At 37.3% G+C, this 15,000-nt stretch overlaps 1 protein-coding gene across 1 annotated transcript in view; it reads right to left on the reverse strand.

Moving 5' to 3' along the window:
• LOC106867589 (periostin) overlaps positions 1–13,439 on the reverse strand; it is a 1,103,508-nt gene extending 1,090,069 nt beyond the window's left edge. Inside the window, exon 1 of the mRNA XM_089342140.1 lies at positions 13,338–13,439. The gene's annotated coding sequence lies outside the window, so the exon portion shown is untranslated. The remainder of the gene's footprint in view (positions 1–13,337) is intronic.
• Positions 13,440–15,000: the final 1,561 nt, after the last annotated feature.

Below are 15,000 nucleotides of genomic sequence, written 5' to 3' on the forward strand. Positions count from 1 at the left end.
TTGTTGTTGGTGGTGGTGGTGGTGGTGGTGGTGGTGGTGGTGGTGGTATAATCTCGTCTTGATTATACTAAGATGTAAGGTGTTTAAGAATTAATGTCAAGTCGCTTTTGAGCGCTACTGGTAACGTGTAACCCAATACAACTTGTCGCATAGTCGGGCCGTCGGCGTTTAAACTGGCGACCCCCATCAAGCTCGCTTACGGAGGAGAGTGATTGTTGGACATCCTGTGAGACGAAAAATAAGACCCGTTAAAGGGCGGAAGAACTGCTGTGCAGTCAACAGCCCATTCAACGGGTACCTTGCCGCGGTGAAGCGCCTGTGTGCTCCATTGACCCGGAGAGCTTTGCTGGAGGGACATAAATCTTCTGGCAGGTCTTAACAGGTCAGAGAGGTCGAAGGGTAGGAGACAGACAAAACCTTAACGACAATAAATCGAAGCATAGGTAGCAGGGCGTGGATTTAGTTATCGGCAGGTCCTTAACAGATCAGATTCCTGGCTTTGGACTAGCAGGATGTCATGCAGAGGATCTTGAATAGAAGACAATGGATGAGACCCTAATATTCCTAGTTAGATAGAGACTGCGGGACCACATGGAGCAGCGCCTTGTGACTCCTATAGTATGCGCAATCGAAACCTCCATGAAAGGGGCATCCTATGGGACGACCTAGATGAGATGAAATTGAGGGTGAGAATATTGATGGCGGCGGTGGTGGTGGCGACGGCGGTGACGGTGGCGGTAATGGCGGCGACGGTGGAGGTGGTGGAGGTGGTGGAAGTGGTGGCAGTGGCGGGGTTTGTGGTGGAGCTGGTGGTGGTTGATGTTTGGTGGATTTAGTAGCATTGGAGCTGATAGCGATGGTGATGATGATGGTGGTGATGATGATGATGGTGTTTTGGAGTTGGTGGTGGCGGCGGCGCTGGCGGCGGCGGCGGCGGTGGTGGTGATGATGATGATTGAGGTGGTGGTGGTGGTGGTGGTGTCCGTTGACGTGATGACGATGGTGATGGTAGTGGTGGTGCTGTAAATGTTGCTCTTGATGCAGTTGATGCTCGTGATGATGGCGGCGGTGCTGCTGTTGGCGGTGGTAGTAGTAGTAGTAGTGGTGGTGGTGGTGGTGGTGGTGGTGGTGGTGGTGGTGGTGGTGGTGATGTAAATATTGTTGTTCTTGTTACTATTCCCGTTACTATAATTATCATACACATCATTATGTCCGCCATGTTATTGCAGATGAAGTTTTTCGAGATTTTGTGATATTTTGGAAAAAAAAAAGGAAAAAAGGAAAAAAAAAAAAGAAACTTATTTTTGGTTCTATATCTTGTTTGTTGTTTGTTATTGTAGTTGCTGGCATGTGAGTTGTTGTCAGCTGTTGTTGTTGTTCTTGTTTTTGTTGCTGTCATCGTCGTCGTCGTCGTCGTTGTCGTTAAGTTTTGATGCCATTCGGTCTGATGCGGTTGGTTGTGTGGTTTCATATTTGTGTCTGTGAAGCACGACATAAGAGATGCAACGACGATGATGATGGTGGTGGTGGTGGTGGTGGTGGTGGTGGTTGTGGTGGTTGATGACCACGATGATGATGATGATGATGATAAGAAGGGAGATGGCAATCACGGCGACAAGTATGATTAGAATAATGATGATATTGGTGGTAGTGATAATGGTTGTGCTGATAGTATTGGTGGCAGCGGTAGTGGTGGTGGTGGTTTTGGTGGTGGTGGTGGTGGTCTTGGTGGTGGTGGTGGTGGCGGTGGTTATATCTGCAGCGCTTGTGGAAGTAGTAACAGCAGTCTTCGTTCTGAGAAAGTGAATCTATTGGTATTTTTATCCTAATCATATTATATCGCTGTAAGCATATGTGTTTCTGTGGGGGATAAGGGTGTGTTCAGGCATCCATACGCACATAGGCGGGTTGCGGGTGCTGCATGGACGGATATACTATCATATACACTCTCTGCATAAGTTCTGTGTCTAAGGACATATACACACACACACACTCGCGCGCGCATACGCAAAAGTGCACTTATATAGATATGTGTGTGTGTGTGTATATATATATATATTCATATATATATGTATATATATATATATTCATATATATATATATATGTGTGTGTGTGTGTGTGTATGTATATATATATTCATATATATATGCGTCCTTGTCCGAGGTATAAGGCCATCTCTAGCCATTGGTTATCCTGTGCTGATGAAGGGAAATGACCCAGGAACCATTGGTCCGCATGTACCGTTTAAGGCTGAGTGGAGACATTAGGTCCCTTGTTCGAGGTATAAGGACGCAGTTGTGCATCGATGGCCAGCTGGAAAAGATGTTTCCTGGGGTTAAAAAAGGCAGTAACATCGTCCTAATCAGGACTGCCACTTTAGGTTAGCAAATAGAATTTACTCTGTAGTATTGTTACTACTGATCTCTTGCTCAGAGATTTAAAACTAATTATTTTTCTCTTCACGATATATATATATATATAACCAAACACCATTCAATTTTTTTTCTCCGTGTTTTTCTCCTTGTTTTCTCCGCATTCTTTCTGTTGAAGAGCGTAGCTCGAAACGTTAAAGACTTTCTGTATTCCCGAGCGTCAAACTAATACATCCTTTTGTTGTTTACACCACCTGTCCTCGTCTGTTGTTGTTGTTTTTTTCGTACATTCTCCCATATATATATATATATATATATATATATATATATATATATATATATAAGAACTTTTACTTGATGCTACTTGAATGGAACAGTAACCTATATATGTATATAAGTGTGTATGTGTCTATGTATGTACGTATAAGCGTATGCATGTATACTCCCATAAAAACAAGATGCAAGATAACTTGATTCAATCCTCCTTATAATCAACGTGTTTATGAATCTATCATCAAATTTTCTTAATAATTTACAAAGACATTTCTTCCTGCATCATATCTACATCAAAAGTTTTAGAAGAATATCTGTAAAAATGCCGCAATTTGCTATTCCCAACTTCGTACAATTGTTATCCGACTTGTGACCGAGAGGGCTCAGCCGGGTTCGATCAGTTCCCAGCTTTTATCTTAGCAAAAGTCAACCACAAGTCTTCCCTTTTCTCTTTCAAAGTCAACTAGTAACCTTCCCTGTGGCAGGGAACCTGTTTGCTTGAAAGAGGAGTCAAAACCACTCCAAAGCCACGTATCTGTCGCTATATGTAAGCAACTACGGAGAATATAGCAAATATAATTCTCCGAAGCAGTCCTCCCCACTTGTAAGATACAAATAAGATCATACACATTCTGGTATCTATTGATTTCGCTTTCTTTGTTGCACCACCACTTAAAAGCTCGTCAGTCAGACTCACTGCATAAACTATTTCAAAAAACATATTTACCTTTCCGTGCGCCTTGTTAAATTTAAGGCCCCCACGACTTTCAAACGAACGTCTGGGAGCAAGTATAAATTTATAAATTCAAATAAGTTATCATTATCTCTAAAAATAATGATAAATCGGGCAGCAAACATTATTCGAATAAGCAAAATATATAATAATATTGGTGGTGAGTTACGGACGGGTTCATTTGGAAAAATTGGTGTAGGTGTTGTGTGGTGACGGGTGAGGGGTAGTGGCGGTGGAGGAGAATTTGTGGTGGAGGTGGTGTTGTGTGTATTTGGTGGCGGCAGGGCAGTTCTTGGTAAACGTGTTACTGATGTTGTTATTGTTTGTGGTGGTGGTGATGGTGATGGTGGTGGTGGTGATAATGGCCGTGCTGGTTGCGGTGTTCTTGGTGGTGTTGGTGGAGGGGTTGTTCATGGTGGTGGTGGTGGTGGTGGTGGTGGTGGTGGTTGCAGTATTTCTGTTATGACGATTATGATACTGTATGTTGGTGTATTATGCTTCTCATAGTTTTATCACTGTACGTGTCCCGGCTGTGTATCTGTCTATGTATCTGAGCGTGTGTGTGTGTGTGTGTGTGTGTGTGTGTGTGTGTGTTGGAGATTATTACGGTTAAATGAATAAGTTGCATGTAATCAATTAACTGTGCTTCTTAATTATTTAAAATGTCTGTCTGTGTGTCATTGTGTTGCGGAGTTGAGGAGGTAATTGTGAATGCGTGAGACAGGGATACGCAGCGAATGTCTGCGGATGCGGTTTGCCAAATACATAAGCATGTAAATATATGTGTGTGTGTTTGCGTATATATATATATATATATATATATATATATATATATATATACATACATATGTGCATATCTGTGTGTGTATATGTGTACGTATACACTTCCATACGTGCGTATAGACAATTTGCACATATTGTGTTACTTTAGCGACAACGAATGTATAGGTAGCCAATATCTGTATAGGTACATAGATATATACATACACACATACATACATATATACACAGGCAGACAGACAGATAGATAGATAGATAGATAGATAGATAGATAGATAGATAGATATAGATATAGAGATACACACACACACACACACACACACACACACACACACACACACACACACACACATATATATATATATATGCATGTATATTACATTTACATGAAGGAGCCTGGCCTAGTGGTTAGGATGTTGCATTAACAATCGATTGATGGTTTGATTCCCTGATCGCGTGGTACGTTGTGTTCTTGAGCAAAACACTCCATTTCACTTCATATATATATATACATACATATATAAACATACATACATATATAAACATACATACATATATAAACATACATACATATATACATTCACTAGCCCTATGACTTTCATCCTCCCTTACAACCACCACTCACACCACCATGGCCACCACATCAATAAATAAATACATGACGAAATAAATAATCTATTAAAGCTAGAATCTGCTTTAATATTCGGACACCGCTTCAAACCTTTCAATCAGGTGTATATAAATATTTTAATCTTAATTAGCGTTCTATTCTATACACCACCCGACATTTGAATGCTTATATAGCTACAGAAACAACTATGGATTATATATATATATATATATATATATATATATATATATATATATATATAGCAGGGAGCCTACAAAAATGTTTAAGACCAGTCCTGTGACTATCCCTTTACCAATCAAATCCTATTCAAAACATATATTAATTTGAGCCATGAACCCCCTACAAAAACAGGGTAAACTCCAAACTCTAGTCAGAAGCAAAACAGCTATGAGATAAGCCACGTCTTTCTATTTGAACTTTTTGAAAATCAGTGTAAATTGTGGAACCGGTCAAAGCTTCAAATATATTAATAAAAAAATATTTTAACTATTCTCAGTGCACTTTCAACTTCTATTTTTCCTATATCTCTTCTCCTGTGGAATAAAATATCTTTGTTTTAAATGTGTGTATGTGTGTGTGTGTGTGTGTGTGTGTGTGTGTGTGTGTGTGTGTGTGTGTGTGCGTGTGTGTGTGTGTGTGTATGGAGTGAGGGGGAGAGAGAGAGATAATGATGCAAATAAACATATAACATTTCAGATATCTAAAATACACATGTAAATAGAGAGAGACAAACACTGAAACTATTCACACGATGAGCGTTACACAAAGTAGAAAGACAGAACATTAAGAGGAGAAGGTACGGTATTTCAGGTCCGACAGCTGTTTCTGGGAGCTCAGAGTTACGTAGTAATATTGGCAGATGCAGTCTGCATAAAGTCAAGAATGCACAACCTGTGTTAAATGCACAATTTCTTCACACTCACACATCTTGAAATTATGCCGAAAACTCTTTGGTCCACCCGAAAAGAGTTTTCGGCATAGTTTCAAGATGTGTGAGTGTGAAGAAATTGTGCATTTAACACAGATATCGGTTCGGTTTAAAGATTTTGGTCATTCGGTAAAAATCGCTTCTCTCCATTTCTTTCTTTCTTATTTATTCATTTATTTATGTATTTATTTAATTATTTATTTGTCATTCTTCTTTCTAATTTCAGTGTAATTATCTAAATTATCTAATTAGTTTGCTCTGATTCTTCTAAACAAAAGAGTTCATTAACTAATGACAGCAGTAATCATTTATTCCTCGTCGTTCCCTCTGCACTAACACAGATCTTCTGCTGCAGGTTGTTCGCTACTTCAGTCTTCAGACATCTTGTTTGCAAATGTTTCTTAACTTTTCAGACATTTACACTACAACCGCCATGTTTTTTACGTTTCTAATTTTCTAAATTTTCATTTCTTTCTACGACTTTTTTTAATTGTTAATTATTCAATGAATAGTTTATAACTCTTATTTTATTTTTTATGGCATTTTTTAAAACTTAATTTGTTTGTGGTTTGAATTTTGTCCTTTTTTTCTGGTTAAATTTGAAAACAAAACGAATATTCCAGAAGCCATAAAGTATTCTTTATGCACACACAGATACATGCATACATACATACATATAAAGATATATATATATATATATATATATATATATATATATATATATATATATATATATATATATATATATATATGATGTCGTTTTACCTTGTTTCATCTGCTTGTTTCAGTCACTGGACTACGGTCTTGCCAGGGATACTGCATCCTAGGGTTGGTTTTATTGGAGCAAATGATTCCCAGAACATTTTTTGAAGTCTGTTACTTATTCTATCGATCTTTTTTTGCCGATTCAAACTACCTAAAACCAGTTATCAAGTGATTGGTGGAGAGGCATAAACACAAACACACACACACACACACACACACACACACACACACACACACACACACTATATTCATATTCCCGTTTTTTTTTTCTGTTTCTAATCAGCAGAAAGCTACGAAAGTCACTCTCAGCAGCCGACAGTTCCGTATGTGGCACTTATCAATCTGATTTGCCAATCTGATACGCGCCATACACGAAACTCTCAGTCCTTGAATCACTTTTGTAACGTTTGTTTCCTGTTTGTTCGACTAAAACTAAAACTACATACGCACAGTTGCAGGTGAGATTCTGTGGCAACAAGTTTGCTTCCCAAACCACATGGTTGCGGGTTCAGTCCTCACTTTGGGAAAGTCTCTTCTGCTATAGTCTTCGGTCGACCAAAGCCTTGTGAATAGATTTGGTAATCATTAGATAAATATCTTCGTGAGCCCATCCTCCACCCTAACGTGTGAAGCACGTTTACCCATATAAGATGGAATAGGAATGAGCTGCTCATTTTCAATTGAGTCTGTGGAGTTTTTCCTCACTTAGAATCCAGATCCAAATCTGACACCAATTCTGCTGAATTCTTTGCCTCGCCTGACGAAAAGTTTGCTGTTTCCACACCCGGAACAGTTTTCTTCTTGCGCTTTTCAACCTGTCAACTCTTAAGCTTCTCCACATCGATTAGTTTCATCAGTCATGTGACTGACTACACTCCATTCATTCGTTTTAATAAGATAGCAATCAAGTATTGAACTCAATGATAACGACAACCCCCCTCCCCTCAAAATCGTTCACATGCCACTAAATTTGTAAAGATTGTAATCGTTGTTGCTTTCGTCTCACGAAACATCACTTTCAATCGTTCATAAATTTTTGGATGATAAAGTTCCAAGTCATCCACAGTGAAATTTGAACCCACATACGTACACACCGCATATGAATAAACTAAATGTAGAAATGTATTTAATACACAGCTCTGGTGATTATGTCAATCCAACGCCCTCGGTTAATGAATAAATAATCTAACAATATCCTTTTCTCTCATTCATTTTGTTTTATTCTTTATTCTTTAAACATAGTGTGACAACCATCATTTTCCAGACCTAATCATTCTAGAATGTTTATCATTATTCAAGTAGCTCATAATCATAATCTTCATTTCGTGATTTAAAAGAATTTTGTTTTTATATATTTTTTCTATTAATTAATTTATTTAAATTGTTTATTCATTTCTTTGTTGTTGTTGTTTTTTTGTTATGTTTGGTTTAGGGGAAGGGGGTGGGTTATTTCTGTCTTGTGCTTTTTTTTTCTTGAATTTCAATAAAAATATTGTTATTCTTGATGCTGTTATTACTATTATTTTCATGATCACCGTCACCATCATCATAATCATCAACAATAACATCATCATCATCATAATCATCATCATCATCAACATCATCATCATCATCATAACCATCAACATTATCATCATCATCATCAACATCATTATCATCATCAACATTATCATCATCATCATCATCATCATCATTCTCATCATTACTATTATTATTGTTATTTTTACAATTATTATCATCATCTTCTTTCTCATTATTATTATCGTTATTATTATTATTATCGTTATTATTAATATTGTTGTTGTTGTTGTTGTTGTTGTTGAACTCTTGGTTCTTTTTATAGTTTTCTCAAATTGTGAAATTGCAATGAATATATCCTCCATCCTTATCATTCTCTTCCTCCCTCCTTCCCTCCCTCCCTTTCTCACGCGCACACTTTTCCTCCCCCACCTCTCTCAGTCTCCCTCTCAATCTCTCTCTCTCGCTCTCTCTCTTTCTATGCGCATCTTTGTCTTTCACTCTCTCTCTCGCTTTCTCTCTCTCTCTCTCTCTCTCTCCCTCTCACTTGTTAATCTTCTCTCTCTCTCTCTTTGATTCTAATTCTCTCTCTTTACCCCCAAATCCCTGCCAATCTGCATCAGTCTCTTTCCTCTGTATTTCAACGTGTTTCCCTCTCCAACCGTCCCTCTCTCTCTCTCTCTCCATATATATATTTCTCTCTCTACATATCTTCCTTACTCTTTCTTTCTCTTTCCCTGTCTCTCATTCTTTCTGTCTCTTTCTTTTGGTGTCTTGTATACATACATATATATATATATATTTATATATATCTGTGTGTGTGTGCCTGTGTGTATGTGTACATGTATACATATATACATATGCATATATATGCATATGTATATATTAAATTACTTTCTTTTCATAAATTCTAAAATTGTTGTTGCATATTGATTTTCTTTCCTTTTCTTAAGTCTTTCTTTTGTGTTCCTTCTTCCTCTTCTTTTCTTCCTATCATTCTCTCGCCCCCCCCCCTTCTCTCTCTCTCTCTCTCTCTCTCTCTCTCCTCTCTTCCTAATCAAATATGTAAATTGAGTGAGAATAATTCAGATTATAGAACTTTCTCATTGATCCGTACTACTAGAGGGGAAGAGATAAAAAGCTAAGACATGCCATTTTTATTGATGCTTTCGCTATCCCACCTCCTCCATACACACACACACACACAACTATGTTGTCCCAATACTTAAGCATATCAATACACACACGTACACACACACACATTGCTGCATTTTCTCTCTGTTACACGCGTATAGACACGCACATGCATATATTCACACACACACACACACACACACACATGCAACACCAATACCCTCTTGTCCCTACACTAACACCCGCGCATGCACCCACATACTCATCGCCATATTTTCTCTCCGCTTCAAATATATACACGCACACATACATACACACATCGCCATCATATTCTTCCACTACACACATGCACACACACGCCCATGCGCGCACACAGAGACACACACTGACACACACAGTCTCACACATACATGCACATGCACATGCACACACACAGACAGAAACACATACATGCATACATGTACACACGCACACACAGACACACACATGCACATGCACACATACGTACACGTAAGCACACGCACGTGCACACACACAGATACAAGCACACATGAATACATGTACACACGCACACACATGTAGACACAGACTCACACACACATGCATACATGTACACACGCACGTGCACACACACAGACATACACAGACTCACACATACATGCACATGCACATGCACACGCACGCACACAAACAGACACACAAACGTACACATGCAGACATTCAAAGAAATACACAAGCCGCCATCTTCTCTCTCCGCTACGTGCACAAACCGCCATATTTCTTTCCCCCGTCACACATACAAAACTAACAACTGCAGAACACGTTCATAAAGATTACATGCACACAAGACAAATAATGAAATGCAAACTGGCGAACAGAACGAATGAAAGAATTTCGATATGACAATTGATTCACTCAAATTATAAATATTTTTCCTTTTTCTTGTTCATGTTGTTCTTATTGTACTTAACGAAAATATAATTTAATTTTTTTTCTTCATCGTCTGACAAATTTTCAATATGGAAGCTATGATAAAACTGATTTCTGTTAACTAAGAACAATGCGTATTTTTTTTTATGTTTTCTTTTTTTTTTTTTAATAACAGAAGGGATATTTCGAGTTGGTTGAACTGACGTCAGTAATATACAAACTGGGCCCTAATTTCATTGATACAACCACAACAATACAACCACAACCACAACAGTAACTCCACAGAGCACAAGAAACGATAAATGACACTCGGATTTGTTTTTGTTGTAGTTTTACTTTTAATTTCTGAGTTCAAATCTGGTGTCTCGTTCTTCCGGGGGCGGTGGGGGGTAGGGGACGTTAACAATCACTTAACAATGGTAACAAGCTCTATTCCTCCCTGACTCTGGCCCACACTCCCTCACTTGCGAACTTTCTCTTATGCGAAGTGAGAAATTACCGTTATCATCATCGCCACCATCATCTTCATCATCATCTTCATCTTCATCATCATCATCATCATCATCATCATAATCAACAAAATCAACATCGATTTCCCCATCATATTTATCATCGTCATCATAGCATCGCGACCATTATCAACATCATCATCATAATTATCTTCATTAACGTCATCGTCGTCGTTGTCGTCATTATCATCATCATCACCATCATCATCCCCATCATCACCATCCTCATCATTATGGTCATCATCATCATCATCATCGTCATCACCATCATGATCACCATCGTAAACTTAACATCAATAGGATTGCCTTCGTTTTGCCATTATCATTGTCCCCCATCGCCACCATTCCCGCCACCACTACCTGTCATCATCACAATCATCATCACCACTACCACCGCCCCATCAGCATAATCACCATTGTCACTATGATCATAATCATTCTTCTACTTCTTCTTCTGCTACTACTACTACTTCAGCAGCAGCAGCCGCAGTAGCAGTACCACCCACACCGTCATCATCCTCGCCCCAATCCCCACCGCCACCACCACAATCAGGATCAGCCTCATTATTGCTACTGAGCAACTGGACGACGGCCAGCAAGCAGAACCGTTAGCGCGCCAGATAAAATGTTTAGCGCGCATTTCGTCCGCCTTGGCAATCTGAATTCAAATTCCACCGTAGTTGACTTTGCCTCTCATACTTTCGGGGCCGGTAAAATAAATACCAGTCAAGCACTGGGGTCGATTTGTTCGATTAAACACTTCAAGGGGGTGCTTCAGCTTGGCCGCTGGCCAATAACTGAGACAAGTAAAAGGTAAAAGACATGTGTGCGTGCATGCACGTATATGTGTGTGTGTGCATGTGTGTGTGTGTGTGTGCATGTGTGTGTGTGTGTGTGCATGTGTGTGTGTGTGTGTGTGCATACTGCTGACTACGTTTTATATTTCTTGCACTTTATCTTGCTGTCTGCCATTTACTGGTCAATATGTCTTGTCTTGTTCTTCTTCCATAGTATCTGTCTCACCTATCAATTTTTCTATCTTATTGCTCACATTTTATTCATCTTATACTATACGTATGTACATATACATCCATGCATACACACACACACGCATACATGCACACACACACACACACACACACTCATGTATACATATATGTATGTATATATGTGTATATATACATATTATATATCGGTTATATGTGCAGACATTTCTGTGTATAAGTATATATATGTATATATGTATGCATGTATGTGCATTTAACAGGGAGCAAATACGTGTGTGGGGGGGGGGGACATATGTGTGTGTTAATGTGTGTGGAATGGAGGAGAAAGACGGCGGTGGGTACAGAAGCATCAATAACAATGGTGTGTCTTAGCTTTCTCCTCTAGTCGCACGGATCAATGAGAAAGATCAGTAATCTAAATTATTCTCACTCAATTTACATATTTGATTAAGCGGGGAGAAGTGAGAGGAGGAGAGAGAGGGTGAGAAAGGAAGAGCGATAGAAGAGATGAAAAGGAAATAGCGCAAGAAGTAAAAGCATAAATGGAAACTTTAACGAACTCATAAAGGGAGTGCAGCTATATTGATGGGAAGTAAATATTAGAGGAATCTTGTTTTATCTCTGCTGGAAGACAATATATCGTAGAAATAGATTAAAAGTATAACTAACAGAAAGTAATGAAAAGTCATACAGCGTTTTTACATTTGTATCGAAAAACTGAACGATAAAGAATGTGCTTATAGAACTAATTTTAATTGTAAATCTAGTCGTTTCTGTTATGGCTTACCAAAAATTAACAGAAGCCAGATAATAAGTGAAGCATGCAAAGAATTCACAAGTATTGATATATTAATGTTTTATCATCAAACGATTTAAAATTAAAACCAATAGAAGCTGACCCAACATGTGAAACTCATCGCCTGATTAATTTTTTTAAGAAGTTATTTCTTAAACATATTAAAAGTTTTATAAGAGACGATCTAGATATGTTGATTCACCTTCAGAAAACGGTCAATTAAAAGTAGTAAATGTTTCTTTTGATGTAGTGAATACATACAGAACTATCTATCACCATTACGGAATAGAAGAGATAAATTTCTGGCTGGAAAATTTTTCAGATAAAATACTGTGCGTATAGAATACTGCAAATTGAATGATTAAAATTACTGTTTTATATATCTCCAAAATTACTATTCTCAGTTAACTATTTCCGACAAAAATATCTGGAACAGCGACGGGAACAAAAGTAACCTCAACGAACGGAGATTAAGAGAGATAACAAAATACCAACAATCGTTATAAAATCACGGTTTCAATCTATTTATTCGAGAGAATCGGTGAAGTTTCTCATAGCCGACAGCTTCATTTCATTGAATAAAGGCATAGAGATATTAAACGGCTTAAATATTATATAATAGAATAATATGACTCATAATGGAACACAGAGAAGAGAAACAACCATTTTTATACATTTTAGCAAAGAAAGTCAACAATGGATAGTGACGTATATTATAAACCTGCAGACTCGAATCAATATCCACTTGTTACATAGTGTTGCCCAAAACACACATAAAAAATATTCCATTTGATTTAGCCAAATTGTTATGTGCAATTGCGTCCGCTTTATTTATTCGTCAAATATGACTTCAGAATCTTAAAAAAGAAATTCAACGACCGACATTATGCACCATTCTTAATTATGGGATACAACAAACGAAGGCAATCGATGTTTGGGACAGAAAAACAAATAACCTACCTGAATGGAAATATTATCCCTCTATCCTAAGGTACAGTATTCTTCGAAATGTACCAATGCTGAAACACTGAAACAAGGATGAATCAGGTTCTACAAGCAGACGATAGGAAACTGAAAAAAAAAACAACCAAAATAATTAAAGAAAATAAATTAACAAGTAAGAAATTACATCCAAAAACAAAGATCTAACAGTGAAAAAATATGTGACGTAACCGTGGTATAGTTTTCAGTTGGTCGAACGTCCTAATTGCATTTTTTTAAAAAAAGGATACTGTTTAAAAGTAAAGGATTATTTTTACTTATTTCTGTAAACCCTGTATATTTAATAGCATGTTTCGGTTGGGCAAATAATCATATGGGACAAACTAGAATGTGTTTAAGCAAACGAATGATAAGGCGTAGACAACAAATTAGATTTCCCGACAACAAACAAATAACCTTTTAATGAAGATATAGATAGATGTAATGGTAAACGTCATCCGAATTTTAAATAATTCCCGTTATGTTAGTTTGTTCATGGAACATCTGAACAACAGCTGATCAATAAAGAGATTGCCATTAATTGAAAAATCGACCGCGTTTAAAGATATATAATTAATCAATAAGTCGATTTTTAATTAATATATATTATTAGCTTTATTGATGTTATTATTATCATTATTATTATTATTATTATTATTATTATTATTAAGCAAAGAGCATTAAATGCAATATTATTTCCCCGTTTGCCGTTAACAACATTCATTTATCACTTCGTCTGCAACTCTCGATAGCATCCAATTATGAAATTAATAAATGAAAACAACAACTTCAATTACAAGTACAAAAATAATTGCTAAAAGTGAATCCGGTTGGGTACAGGAACATTTTGAACACAAAGAGACTGTTTATAAAGATTTCAGTAAATGTCTTGGTTTATTTTTGTACACATACAGACATACACACACAGAGAAACACAAACACACACACACGTATGTGCGTATATATGTGCGCGAGTGTATGCATGTATATCTATATATTGTATATACAAATATACACAGCCAGGTGTATGGAAATAAACAAATAAATATATACACATATATATATACAAGTGTGTGTGTGTGTGTACAGATATCTGAATATATGTATATATTTATTAGATAGACAGACAAGCAGATAGATAGATAGATAGATAGATAGATAGATAGATAGATAGATAGATAGATAGATAGATAGATAGACAGGCAGACAGACAGATGGATATAATTCGCAGTCGACGGATCATGTCTGAAAATAAATATATAATACTGTAAAATGCCTGAGGGTTTGTGGTGTAGCCTTGGAAGGTCTGCTGTCCATTTCCAGCAAGAAACATCTGTCACATCGGCAACCAAATATTTATTATAATTATCATTGTTGCTGTTGTTGTTTTATTATCATTAATATTATTAGTGCTGTTGTTGTTGTTGCTTGTAACATTAGTTGGGATAGAGGGAGGAGGGGGAGGAAGAGAAGGAGAGGGTAAGGTTATATTATTAAAATAATTATGAAATGATGATTCCATACATTATTATAACGCGGCTCTTTTATAAGTAGTAGTAGTAGTAGTAGTAGTAGTAGTAGTAGTAGTAGTAGTAGTAGTAGTAGAAATGAAATAAATGGCAAAGGAACAGGAGATATGCAA

The sequence above is a fragment of the Octopus bimaculoides genome, chromosome 25 (genome assembly GCF_046866305.1).
Source record: "Octopus bimaculoides isolate indiv1 chromosome 25, ASM4686630v1, whole genome shotgun sequence".
In the NCBI taxonomy this organism is placed as follows: Eukaryota; Metazoa; Mollusca; class Cephalopoda; order Octopoda; family Octopodidae; genus Octopus; species Octopus bimaculoides.